Source organism: Monodelphis domestica, chromosome 4 (assembly GCF_027887165.1).
Source record: "Monodelphis domestica isolate mMonDom1 chromosome 4, mMonDom1.pri, whole genome shotgun sequence".
Lineage (NCBI taxonomy): Eukaryota > Metazoa > Chordata > Mammalia > Didelphimorphia > Didelphidae > Monodelphis > Monodelphis domestica.
The window spans coordinates 163,120,109-163,131,606 of NC_077230.1; the positions used below are offsets into that span (position 1 = coordinate 163,120,109).

Genomic DNA, 11,498 nt, shown 5'->3' on the forward strand with positions numbered 1-11,498 from the left:
ATAATTGGGTTAAAAATTAGATTAGTGGAAAAGAATTCCTTTCTGGGTAATTCCCAAGGGCTCTAGCCATTTCAGGAGTTTCTATACTTTAATAACAAGTCTTGAAATGTGATTCAAAAGTCCTAATTTTAGGGACCAAGGATACCCCCAAAGTTTGAAAAGCTTGAGACAAGTCCAATCAAAAGATCAAATGCTAAAAGACAAAGAGTTGGAGGAAATCCTTTAGTAAAAAGCAAGATAAGGCCAAGATGAATCTAAATTTCAAAAGGCTTCAAAAATCCAACCAGTAATGACCAAAGATCAAGCAGTCTTTAATCAACAAGTAGAAAGTAAATTCTAGAAAGGCAGGAACTATCTTGTCATCTTCAGATCCCTTAGCAGGATGCCTCAAACAGAAAAGACTCTAATAAATTTGCAAGTTAGAGCTGCTAGATTTAATTAAATTGAATAATCACTAAATCACACTGCTAAGATTTCTCTAAGTAAGGCCAAATGAGATAGACATCTCCATCAGGTAATAGGATGACTCACCAGACTGCCTATCTGACTTTGATACTATAACAGGTTCATTCAAGCCCCCAAACTGTGATCAAAGATTGAATTTCTGTGATTTCCTAACAAAAATGGACATTTTTTAATAGAAAAAAAAAACCTTGACAACATATAACACTTACATAGTTATCAAAGTAATTCAGCTTATACATACCTATTCTCATTACAAAGATTTTTTAATGGGAAATTAAATATGGTAAATGAAGCCTCCTGTAGACAAGGTACCCTGATTTGAGCAATTTAAGAGACCTTTGACTTAGATACACTAACTCAACAAGTTTTCTAGCCTTCTACTTATTTAAATCATCTGCCAATGCAAAACCCAAACAACCAAGCAGATAAGTGGCTCCCTTCCTACCACCAGTTTAAATTAATCGAAGCCCTTTTTGATATTTTCGGATGCACTACAATTCAAGAAATAACTGATGATGAAGTACTTTTAAAGCTACAGCAAAGTTCTCCTTAAATCACCTTAATCTGATTTAAGAAGACCCCCAAATACCAAAATAAGGAGAAACAATCTTGAAGGAATCTTTAAAGCCCATACAAAAACTTTTCTTATTCCAATTAACAAATGTGCATAATCACAAGTAAGTCCCATTCAAGGCTCAATAGCATCAACTACTTTCTAAAATGTAAACTCCAGGGAATCTTTCTTAAAACTCAGTATAGGCTATAGGTCACTGGAGAATAACCTCAAGAAGAAGAGTTCAGATTCAATTTTGTTCAGTTTCAATAATCTAGTATCCATTCTTCTGTGATTTTCCTCCAAACTTCTGTTAATTCCAGGATATATACTACAGTTCTTTTTTTTACAACTCCATTTAACTCACTGTTTTCCACAAAGGAGCACAGACTTGGAGCTGAAAGGGGACTCAAAAACATCTAATACAACCTCTTTTGAAATCCCCCCCACCGTTCTAAGTATCAAAGCCAGAATTTGAATGCACTTATAAACTAAAAATCCAGCCCACCTTCCACTATACCATTTTACCTTGCTCTCAAGCACACAGTTAATAAATATTTGTTATATTACTTTGAAAATAGTAAGTACACACGTTTAACTGCCCAACTCAATAATTTCAATTAGATGATGTACTCAATTAAAGGAAAAGATCCAAACCCTGCACCCTTCAAAGTGGTCTGTGAAAAGCTTCTCACAGGACCCTCCATGCCTCCAAACCTCAATAGTTTCCTCCACTTTTTGCTGCCAACTTTTTTTCCCCCTCTAAGACAGATTTTTCTCAGTGTCCACCCACCCTCTCTACTAATCATTCCATTTATTTTCCAGCTTTAAACCTTCCAAACACATGCCATCCTTCCTGTCATTTTGTTTCCACTTCCTCAATAAGATTTTTCTTTTAAAGAGAGGTCTAATAACTTTCAACAACCCTGAGTGGGAAAAAAATGTCCCAGTTTTATTTTGAAAAGCATCTCAATAGCTATATAAGCACCAGTGGAAGTCAATGGTTATTCCTCTCCCTTTTTAATAACAACAAAAAATCATAACAGTTGCTGTAACTAACAGGGTTCCAGGCAATCCTGCATGTTCCCCTCCTTTCTTTCCTCAACAACTATTCAGTCTTTAAAATAGTTCCAGTTCTAGAATACTACAAGAGAACGCTGGCATATGCTCTGAAAAATGAAGGCAAAGGTCTTCCAAATTTTATCTGCCATAGACATTGTACCGATAATGAGTTTTCATTGAAAACTATTTGGAATAATGCTCTTTGCTGTATAAAACTTCAAATTGCCAAGGATACAGTATTTGAGCGAATCTTTGCTCTATGCAAACACTGCACTACTTGAGGGAAGGACTAGAAAAGTATGCTAAAACATTTACCCAGACCCAAAAGAGGAGGCAGAATGGAGAGACCCTTCCCTGGCCTCCAAAACCCCATGCCACAGTTTAGAGATGGTCAAGTTCCAAATTGAATGGTTTTGACAATAGTCAAAAAAGGAAGAAAGATCAATAAGAGTTGTAAAAGTCAGCCCCAGCGGTCTTCCTGAAAAAGAGATAAAACAAGAATAGAATTTGGATAGCTAAAGTAGATGCCTCCATTCCAGCATACATGTTGCAAGGCTTCAGTAGTTAAATGGGGAAATACTGCTTTCCAAGGTTAATTCCTACTCTACCTCACTCCCCAAAATTTGAGTTTCTAGGCATGTAACTACTAAATTTGGCATGATTCCTCTCACTCCCACCAAGTTTATACTTCAGAATGTTCCACCTGTATTAGACCCTCTCCAAAAAAAGCTAATTTTTGTTGTTGTTGCTGCTAATCTGCACAATAATAATAGCTAGTGTTCAAATAGTACTTTAAGGTTTTCAAAGCCCTTCACATATACTCTCTTTTGACCCCACTAAGAACAACCAGGTAAGGTTGACCCAAATATTATCTCCATTTTACAACTGAGGAAACTGAAGCAAACAGTTTTAAATGACTTGCCCAGGGTCACTCAGCTAGAAAGTATATCTGAGACAGAATCTGATCCAGTTAGCTATCTAAAAGGATCACATCTTTTGTTTCTTTCCATTGCTTTTTTTTTTTTGCAAATGCTAAGGAACACTGAAAACAAAGATAGAAAAAAAATCTCATGTAGTAGAAATACCTAAGCCTTTATGAGTTTGAAGTATCTAAAAAAAACCTGCCTCAGTTAGCCTGTTCCATCTAGGGTCATTCTGTCACTTGACCAAGATGCCCAAAGCTAGTGTGTGAAATTTGAACTCAAGTCTTCCTGACTACAATTCAACACAAAATCCACTATAACAGCTGACTTATCAAGTGCCATTCACAGTACCAAAAATCAAGGCCAAATTTATAAGGCAAACAATTAAGCAACCCTAAGAGACAAATTGCTAACGTGAAATACTGGTCATATATTGAAAAAAATACTCTTTCAACACATAAACAGTCTCACATTTCCAGGGCTGCCTATAGAGCAGAGAATATTATTCAACTGTGAAATAGGTTGGGGGTTGAAGGAGTGTTTAGACTTCATAAAAAAGGGAAATTACTGGATCTCTTTAATTAGTTTGTACTGAGAAGAAAGTACAATCCTAAGTGCCTTTCTTCTGAAGGACAATGATTTGCCATCATATTTAAATTATATGAAATTGGCTCCAAAACTTTCTGCCATGATTCTTGAAGGATATTGATATATACCAAATACTGAATCTACATGGTAAGAGCAGAGTCTGGCCCAACCTCAAGGAAAGAAGTAAACTATTCCAGAACATCTTCAATTTATGACTTCTGGGAACTGGCCTTCGCTACAGGGAAAAAAAAAAACACGAAATTTTCACTCCAAGAGATCAAAGAAGCCATTTTGTATGTACCCAAAAACCAAATTCAAAATATTAATTTACACTAATAAAGATGCTGCCCAATATTTTCTTTAAAAAATAACACAACAACCATGAGACCCTATGATTCCAATTAAAAGGTCTGATGGTTTTATTTCCTGGCCTTTTGGTCTAATTCTGTCACAGTTTTACCAAATCACTTAAAACACTAGTGTTACATTTCCAATGTTGTTGTTTGGCATTGAGTAAAAATACTTTTAAAATCAGTATTTGAAAAATTCTTTAATCTATTATACAAGATCTCTTTGGGTCCTTACAAAAAGTTGCCAATAAGCTCCTGGATATTATATTGGATGCCTCTGAGAATATTACAATTCATATTTGTAGAGAAACCATTCTACTATTTTGAAAATAATATGGTATTATAAGGGGGAAGGGAACATAGGACACATGTAAACTTCCAGGACCAAATTTCTTTCATCCTTATAATGAATTGCTTTAAACAGTGATCTGAATCTTCCTACAATATGAAAAAGCAACTTGTATTGAAAGTCTTCTACTTATAACCAGTTCAGCAAAGCCAGTACACCCAAAGTACTTTGATGAAATCATTATAGAAGGTATAGCATACAGACATGTGTGTTCAAAGACAAATTCTAGGATGCAGGAATTCAACAGTAGACTGGGCCTAGGAAGTTTGAGCACCCAAGTATCTACTATATTGAAGTCCCCATTCAATCTTTGCTTGATGACCTTGAATAGCTCTATCATTTTTCACAGCTATATCTAATTGATCTAATCCCACAAGGTTGGTACTATCTCTATTGTCACAGGAATTACTTCAATTGAACTTCAGGGTAAAAATAAATGTGCATTCTAGGATTAAACAGCCCAACAATGAATGGTGGTAATCAATCAACAAACACTTATTAGTCACCTACTACATGGCACACAATGGTGATAAAAAAAACAACAACTCTAGTACATAAAAAAATTTGTACTATATTGCCATCAAAAATGTCTTTATCCTCCTTGAGGGCAGGGATTGCATTACTTCTTAATTTGGTATCTAAGCATCTAGCACAGAACCCAGCATATTGTTTCTTAGTGTATGTTCAATGAACAAATCTCTACTCATAGGCTAGTCTAGTAACTTCCCTAAACAAGGCATTTTCCCACTCTTGACCTAATTCTAACACAAATTCATGTCCTAGATGTTGTTTTAAATTAGAAAGCTAACTCGGACTCCCTAAAGATTAAACTACCCATTTCAACTGGTAAAGGTTTTAAAAGAATTGACAAAGATCACATTTCTGAGTCTTCCCACCATCAACAAGCACCTCCTCAAACTAGTTTGGTGGTACAAAAAAAGGCCATACATACCCAAAATCTAAGAACCAAAGGCCTTTGTTTTATTCAGTACTGGGAATCCACAGATTTAAAATACTCCCAAAACAACAAAGTGACATGTATAGTTACTGTTAATATCTACATTTTAATATAAAATAAAATGAGATTTTGATTCTCAGGCATAAAGTAAAATGGCATTAATTATATGAAAAAGAAGAATGGGGATGGGGGAAGAGCTTCAGAGGTCAACTAGAGTTAGGGCTTTCCAGACACAGTGTTCTAGATTTTGGGCTAACTCCTTAATTTTGCAAATGAGGAAACTGAGTTCCAGAGTTTAATTAACTTATTCAAGATCACACAAGTAGTAAGTGATGGACAAAATCTGAACCCAGGACTAAGATCCTAATTTCAATGTAGCACAGTTCTGTATTTTCTCTCACCCTTTTAATTTCAGCTGGGCCTTCCCACTTTGGGCACTCCACCTGGGCAGACTTATGCTAGAGCACAACACATTATTTCCATTTAAGGTTCTCCATTTCAAGTCACCCCAATCTTGACCTCTTCCTTTACAAGAATATTGAGAGAGAAGAAGAGAGTACAGTAGAGGCAAAGCTCCAAGGTTTGTCCTTAGAACTACTTTGCTATGTTTCAATTATGGAGACGATTTTTATAAATGTCAGGAGTAACTTTTCAATTCTATTCAGGAGAACAATGAAAAATGTGTTATTTTGTTCCTTTATGGTGTTTCAAGGAACTAAATAAATGACTGTGTTCAACAATAACTTTTCTCTTATATATTATAATGGGTATCCATCCATAAGTGCCACCCTGCTGAAAAGCATCGGGATTTCTACCTCCCCCAAACACCCCCCCCCAAAAAAAAGGCGGGGAGTGGGGAGTTGGTTTGCACACCGAAGAAAAATCAGGCTCCACCAGGACCGAGTTAAATTAGCCTAGAAGCCGACGGAAGTTCCTGAATCTACCAGTCCCAAGCCTAAAATATATCTCTTAAGAGAGCCCAAGGTTTTCTCCTTACTGTTATGGTTACAATGTTGAAGGAAGGGTTTTAAACTTGGCAAAGTAACATGCAACATCTGTAACCACATTTGCCTTCTGGGGATCGGAAGATGAAGCCCACATTCCTGGCTTTGAAGCTTTTAAAACTGCAGATAGGAGGAACTGGAAGGAGGGAGGGAGTTGAGCAGAGTTTATTGGCTCTGTCTCTCCAGCAGAAAATTCCTCCTGGAAGAGACTGATATTTCAGGGGTGGGGGCAGATTCATCGCTCGCTTTTACTACTAGGAGAACAGAGCCAGAAAGGTGTGCGCTTTGCATACACGTCCGGGTTCCATCTCCAAGTCGCAGCCACACACAGAAGCCCCTCAACACAACCCTCCACAAGGAGGGGAAAGCAAAACAACCATTCCACCCTGGGTCTCTTTCTCTCTGCCTTTCCCTACATCCCACCAGCAGTAGTTCAACCTCCACCCAAGCTACACAAGCTCTATTCCCCAGCTCTGCGCTGTGAGCGTATCAAGCTTTGGGAAGGGAGAGAATGAAGGGGGCGAAGCATACACCCACCCTTATTGCCACAGTGTGACTGGCTTCTCCTTCACACCGTTCCCCCCACCCCCGCCCTGATCCATCACCTCTCAGCCCCTGCCGGTCATTCCTCCTTACCTCTGGATCCTAGAGTAAGGTGTAAGTGAGGCGGAGTGCCGCAGCCCAGCCTGGCGGTGCGGATGGACAGTCAGGCGGCCCCCGGGGGTGGTGCGGGGCGGGGCGGGGCGGTGCAGCCGGCGAGCCCCGGAACTCTCCTTAAGCAAAGGACTGGGGGCTAGCCACCCATGGAGTGGCGGCTGCTGCTGCAATGGAGCTTTGCGCAGGGCCAATGCTCTCGAAGCCAGGGGCTTTCCCAGCCCTCAGTCCGACATCTCTTGCCAAGAAGCAGGCTTGCAGCAGCCACTGGAAGGTGCGGGGGGGGTGGGGGGGTAGGGGTGGGGGTTGTTGGAGGAGGAGGGGAGAAGAGCAATGGGCGGGGAGGGGGAGGAGGAAGAGGAGGAAGAAGAGCTGCAGGAATAAACTTCCAGAGGTTCAGAGAGGCACAGGCGGGATGGGAAGAAGAAAAAGAGCAAAAGGAACGGGAGCTGAGGGGAAGGAGTCAGTCCACGAGAGGAGGCGAAGGAGATGGCTACAAAAAGAAGAAAACTTCCCCCCGTGAGCAGGAGCAGGAGGAGGAGGCGGTTGCAAAGAGCAGGAGCCGGAGCAGCAGCAGGAGAAGGAGGAGGAGAAGGAGGAGGAGGAGGAGGAGGAAGTGGCAGTGGAGAGCTCCGCCAATGAGTGTCTGGAGCTGTGATTAACCAGGCAGCAACACATCATTTCCTCCCGGCTCGGATCCAGGGAGCCGGGAGAGGGGAAGGGCGGCGGGGCGGAGCCGTCTCCCGCGCCCTCTACGGGGAGCCCGGCCCGGCGGCGGGGCCGGTGATGGAGTTCTGCTCCTGCTCCATGCGGCTGCGCCGCCCCCCGGCCACGGGAGACAGTCTGGTCCGGCCAGACGAGACAGGAGTGGGAGAGCTCGCTGCCTCCGTGGCGGCTTCCTCTTGTTCTGGGGCGAAGGCGGCCTCGGTTTCCTGAAAAAGGTGCTGGGACAAAACCCAGGCGGAACCTGGAGAATGCTTCCCTCGCCCACCCCCCACCCCGCTCTTTGCTGGGAAAGAGCAGCGAGCTGCAGTTAGCCTGGGGGTGGGCAGGGTCTGGACAGCTCCAGGGAGGGGGGCCTGCTCTGGGCCTGGGTCTGGCTAACCTGCGCCTTGGGAGTTTAGTATCATGAGCCCTATTTCGTGATTTCTTCAAGGGCTGGCTGTTGCCTGGAAAAAAAATTCTAGAATTCTAATTCTGGCAATTTAGAAGTGAATTCAGATTCCCGTTTTGCACTTCCTTTAATGCCTTTGCTTAATGCTAGACAACATAAGGGTCATCAGTGGTAGCACAAAAAAATGTGTTTATAGTCTACCCACTACCTACCTAGCTCTGTACTAGGCTAACTGCAAATATACTGAAGGTAGTGAAGGCACGGATTCTGCCATAGAGAAGTTTACAGCACACAGAAGTTTACAACATATTTAAGTATTAAGATCCACTTTTGCCCCTGTATTCAGGGAAGTATTTATTAAATACCAACTATATGCAAGGCATTGTGCTAGGCTTGGAGCCACCAAGGCCCTACTCTCCAAGAGTTTATTATAGAGAAGAGCAAGAAGGAAAAGAGTTATAATACTGTAATACCAACGAATGAGTTAAGTGAAATGGGGGAAAGTGCTATGAGAAATTCGAGGAGGGAAATATCATTTTCATCTGGAAGAGGGGGTGGTCAAGAAGAATGTTGCAGAAGAATCCTACCTTATAGGTGATCAAAAAGTGCTTTCTGTGTATCCAAAAAGTCTTAATGAGGTTTTTAACTGCACTAAAACTTTTGGGACATGCCGTATTTGTTAAATATAGTAATAGTGAAAAAATGCTGGTTGCCAAACACTGTTAAATGCTTTACATAATGTTTTTATTTAATCTTAGTTACACATGTATGAATATTTTTAATGTATTTAATGGAAATCCACTTTTGTACAAACCTTTCTTGTTCCTTAAATATCGAATGTGTTGATGGTTCACTATTAAAAAAAGAAAAAATACTAAATATTATAGCGTATTAATAGATACTTAGAAACCATTAAGCTTTCCTTCCTCCCATTTTGGAACTTATAGTATGGACATGTATGGCTAATATATAGTGACACAAAAGCATAATCCTAAGATTTGATTTTACCATATGGCATTTTTTAAAATTTTATTTTATGCAGCTTGCTCTACCAGCAAACTTTTATTAGTCTGTCATAGTATTTATTACATTTATTATGTGTGTATGTTTACATACACACACTAAATATATATAACAGCAATGACCCAAAGCATTGAGTGAATAGTAACTTACATGGGGAGAATTTTCTAACTTTCCTAATGTCAAACAAATACTTGTCTTGGCTCTGAACTTCACCTCTCATGACCTCATCTCAGTTTCTTCAGCTGAGCTATGTGTCAGAAATCATTACCTGATTTGAACTGAACCCTCCCTGTAGCAAGGTATACTCTAGCCCATCAATCAATCAAAACATTTATTAAGCCCTTACTATTTGCCAGGTATTACAGCAAGTGCCGAGAATACTAAGAAAGGTAAAATGAATGAATGCTATCCATAAGGAGATTACATTTCTATTGGGAAAGACAACATGCAAATAACTAAGATCATATAAGATAAATACAGAGCAAGTAGGACAATTTTGAAACTTCCATGCTGAATTTATTTTATATTTAAAAGTAAAGCAAGGTCTTTTAAAAACATCCACAATTTCATGTAAAACATTTTTATTCTGTTACACTCTATATAAAATACTTGACATTTAATCTGAGAATTAAAAAGAAGTTTAAGCTAAAGTGTTCAATCAAAATCATTCATGTTACCTACCTTACAGGATTTATAATTAGGTGGTGCAGTGAATAGAGGCTTAGTCAGGAAGATGAGTTTTCCTGAACTCAAATCTGGCTTCAGACATTTACTATCTGAGCAAATTACTTAACCCTGTTTGCCTCAGTTTCCTCATCTGTAAAATGAGCTGGAGAAGGAAATGATAAACCATGCCAATGTCTTTACCAAGAAAATCCCAAATGGGCATTGAGAAGAGCTGAACGTGACTGACAAATGACTGAACTGAACAGAACTTCACAGGGTAGTTGGCAATATCATGTGAGATTATATGTTTTATAATGGATCTATCTGCCTCAAGTCTCTATTCCATTTCTTCCTTTACACAGCTGCCAAAGTGATTTTCTTAAAGTACAGGTCTGACTATATCACCTTCCTCCCAAACTCAATAAACTCTAGTGGCACCCTATTACCTCTGGGATCAAATATAAATTTCTTTGACATTTAAAGCTCTATATTACTAGGACCCTTCTTCTTTCCAGTCTTATTATAAATTATTTCCCTCAAAACACTGTTTTTCAGCCATACTATACCATTTTCTGTTCTACAGCAGTGAAACTCAATCCCCCATCTTTGCACTGATTGTCTCCCTCCTTTTCTCTGCCTCCTATACATGCCTTCCCTTAAGACTCAACAAAGTTGCCTCCTTCTACAGGAAAACTTGACAGGAAACCTCCCCTTTCAATCTTCCCCCCCCTTACCTTTTTTTCTACTTTGCATATATCTTGAATATATAAATAAATGAATATACACATATATATTCCCTCTTTTCAAATTTAGCTCTTTGAGAGAAGAAACTGTTTTCCTTTTTTTTTGGTTCCCACAGCATGGATGCACTGTCTGGCACACCATTAGAGCTTATTGATTGATTAACAAAAGGAAAGGTGTCAAACTAAATGATCTTAAAGGATTCTTCCAATTTGGACCCTCAATGAAGATAAAATTAGATCTCTATAACTTCATTGAGTAGGATGGGATATTTGAAAGAAGTAGCAGACCTGCTCTTTGCACCACAGGAATCAGGAAAACCACACATTCATAAGAATCTATAAAAATATTTCCAACATACCACTAAAGCAAACTGAAGATAGTTTGTTAGTGATTGTATCCAAAAGTGCTCAGCAATGCAAAACAGAGATTAATGGTTGAGATGAGTTTGGGAAGGCTCAATCCACATGTTAAGGACAGGAGAAGTGAATGCAGTGTTAAGACAGATTTGGATGACAAGCTATGGAAATTCCATTTCTAAGCAGTCTAGACAAAGTGCAGTTGTCAGATATATAAATATTGTCAGTTTTACAAAAACTGAAAAATTAAATTAAACATTAAGAACTCACTATGCTCCTAATGGATAGGTGGTATTTAATGTTATGTGGATATTAAGAGTATTTTCAAAAGAAGAAAATTACAAACTATGAACAACTACATGAAATAATGATAAAACCACCAAATAATAAGAGAAATACAAATTAAAACAAATACTAGGTTTTACTTCATACTTATTAGATCAGAAGAAAAGTTATAAATATTGGAGGGCCTCTGAGAAGATAAGGCATAGTAGTAGCCTCTTGTGGAACCATATATGGGTTCGGTCATTCTAGAAAACGATTTTGGAATGATACAATAAAAATCACCAAATTGTCCACAGACTGTGACTCAAGGATACCAATAATGCCTATAAGGAGGTCAAACACAGAGGAAAATATTCTATATATTTTTTAAAAATCATATTTCTAGCAGCACTTTTTAGCAAAGA

General features: G+C 39.1%; 1 protein-coding gene across 2 annotated transcripts in view; it reads right to left on the reverse strand.

Annotated features, from left to right (window-relative positions):
• ACVR1 (activin A receptor type 1) overlaps positions 1-7,690 on the reverse strand; it is a 158,827-nt gene extending 151,137 nt beyond the window's left edge. For both annotated transcript variants that reach the window (XM_007494196.3, XM_056793885.1), the window contains exon 1: positions 6,889-7,690. The gene's annotated coding sequence lies outside the window, so the exon portion shown is untranslated. The remainder of the gene's footprint in view (positions 1-6,888) is intronic.
• Between the last annotated feature and the right edge of the window lie 3,808 nt (positions 7,691-11,498).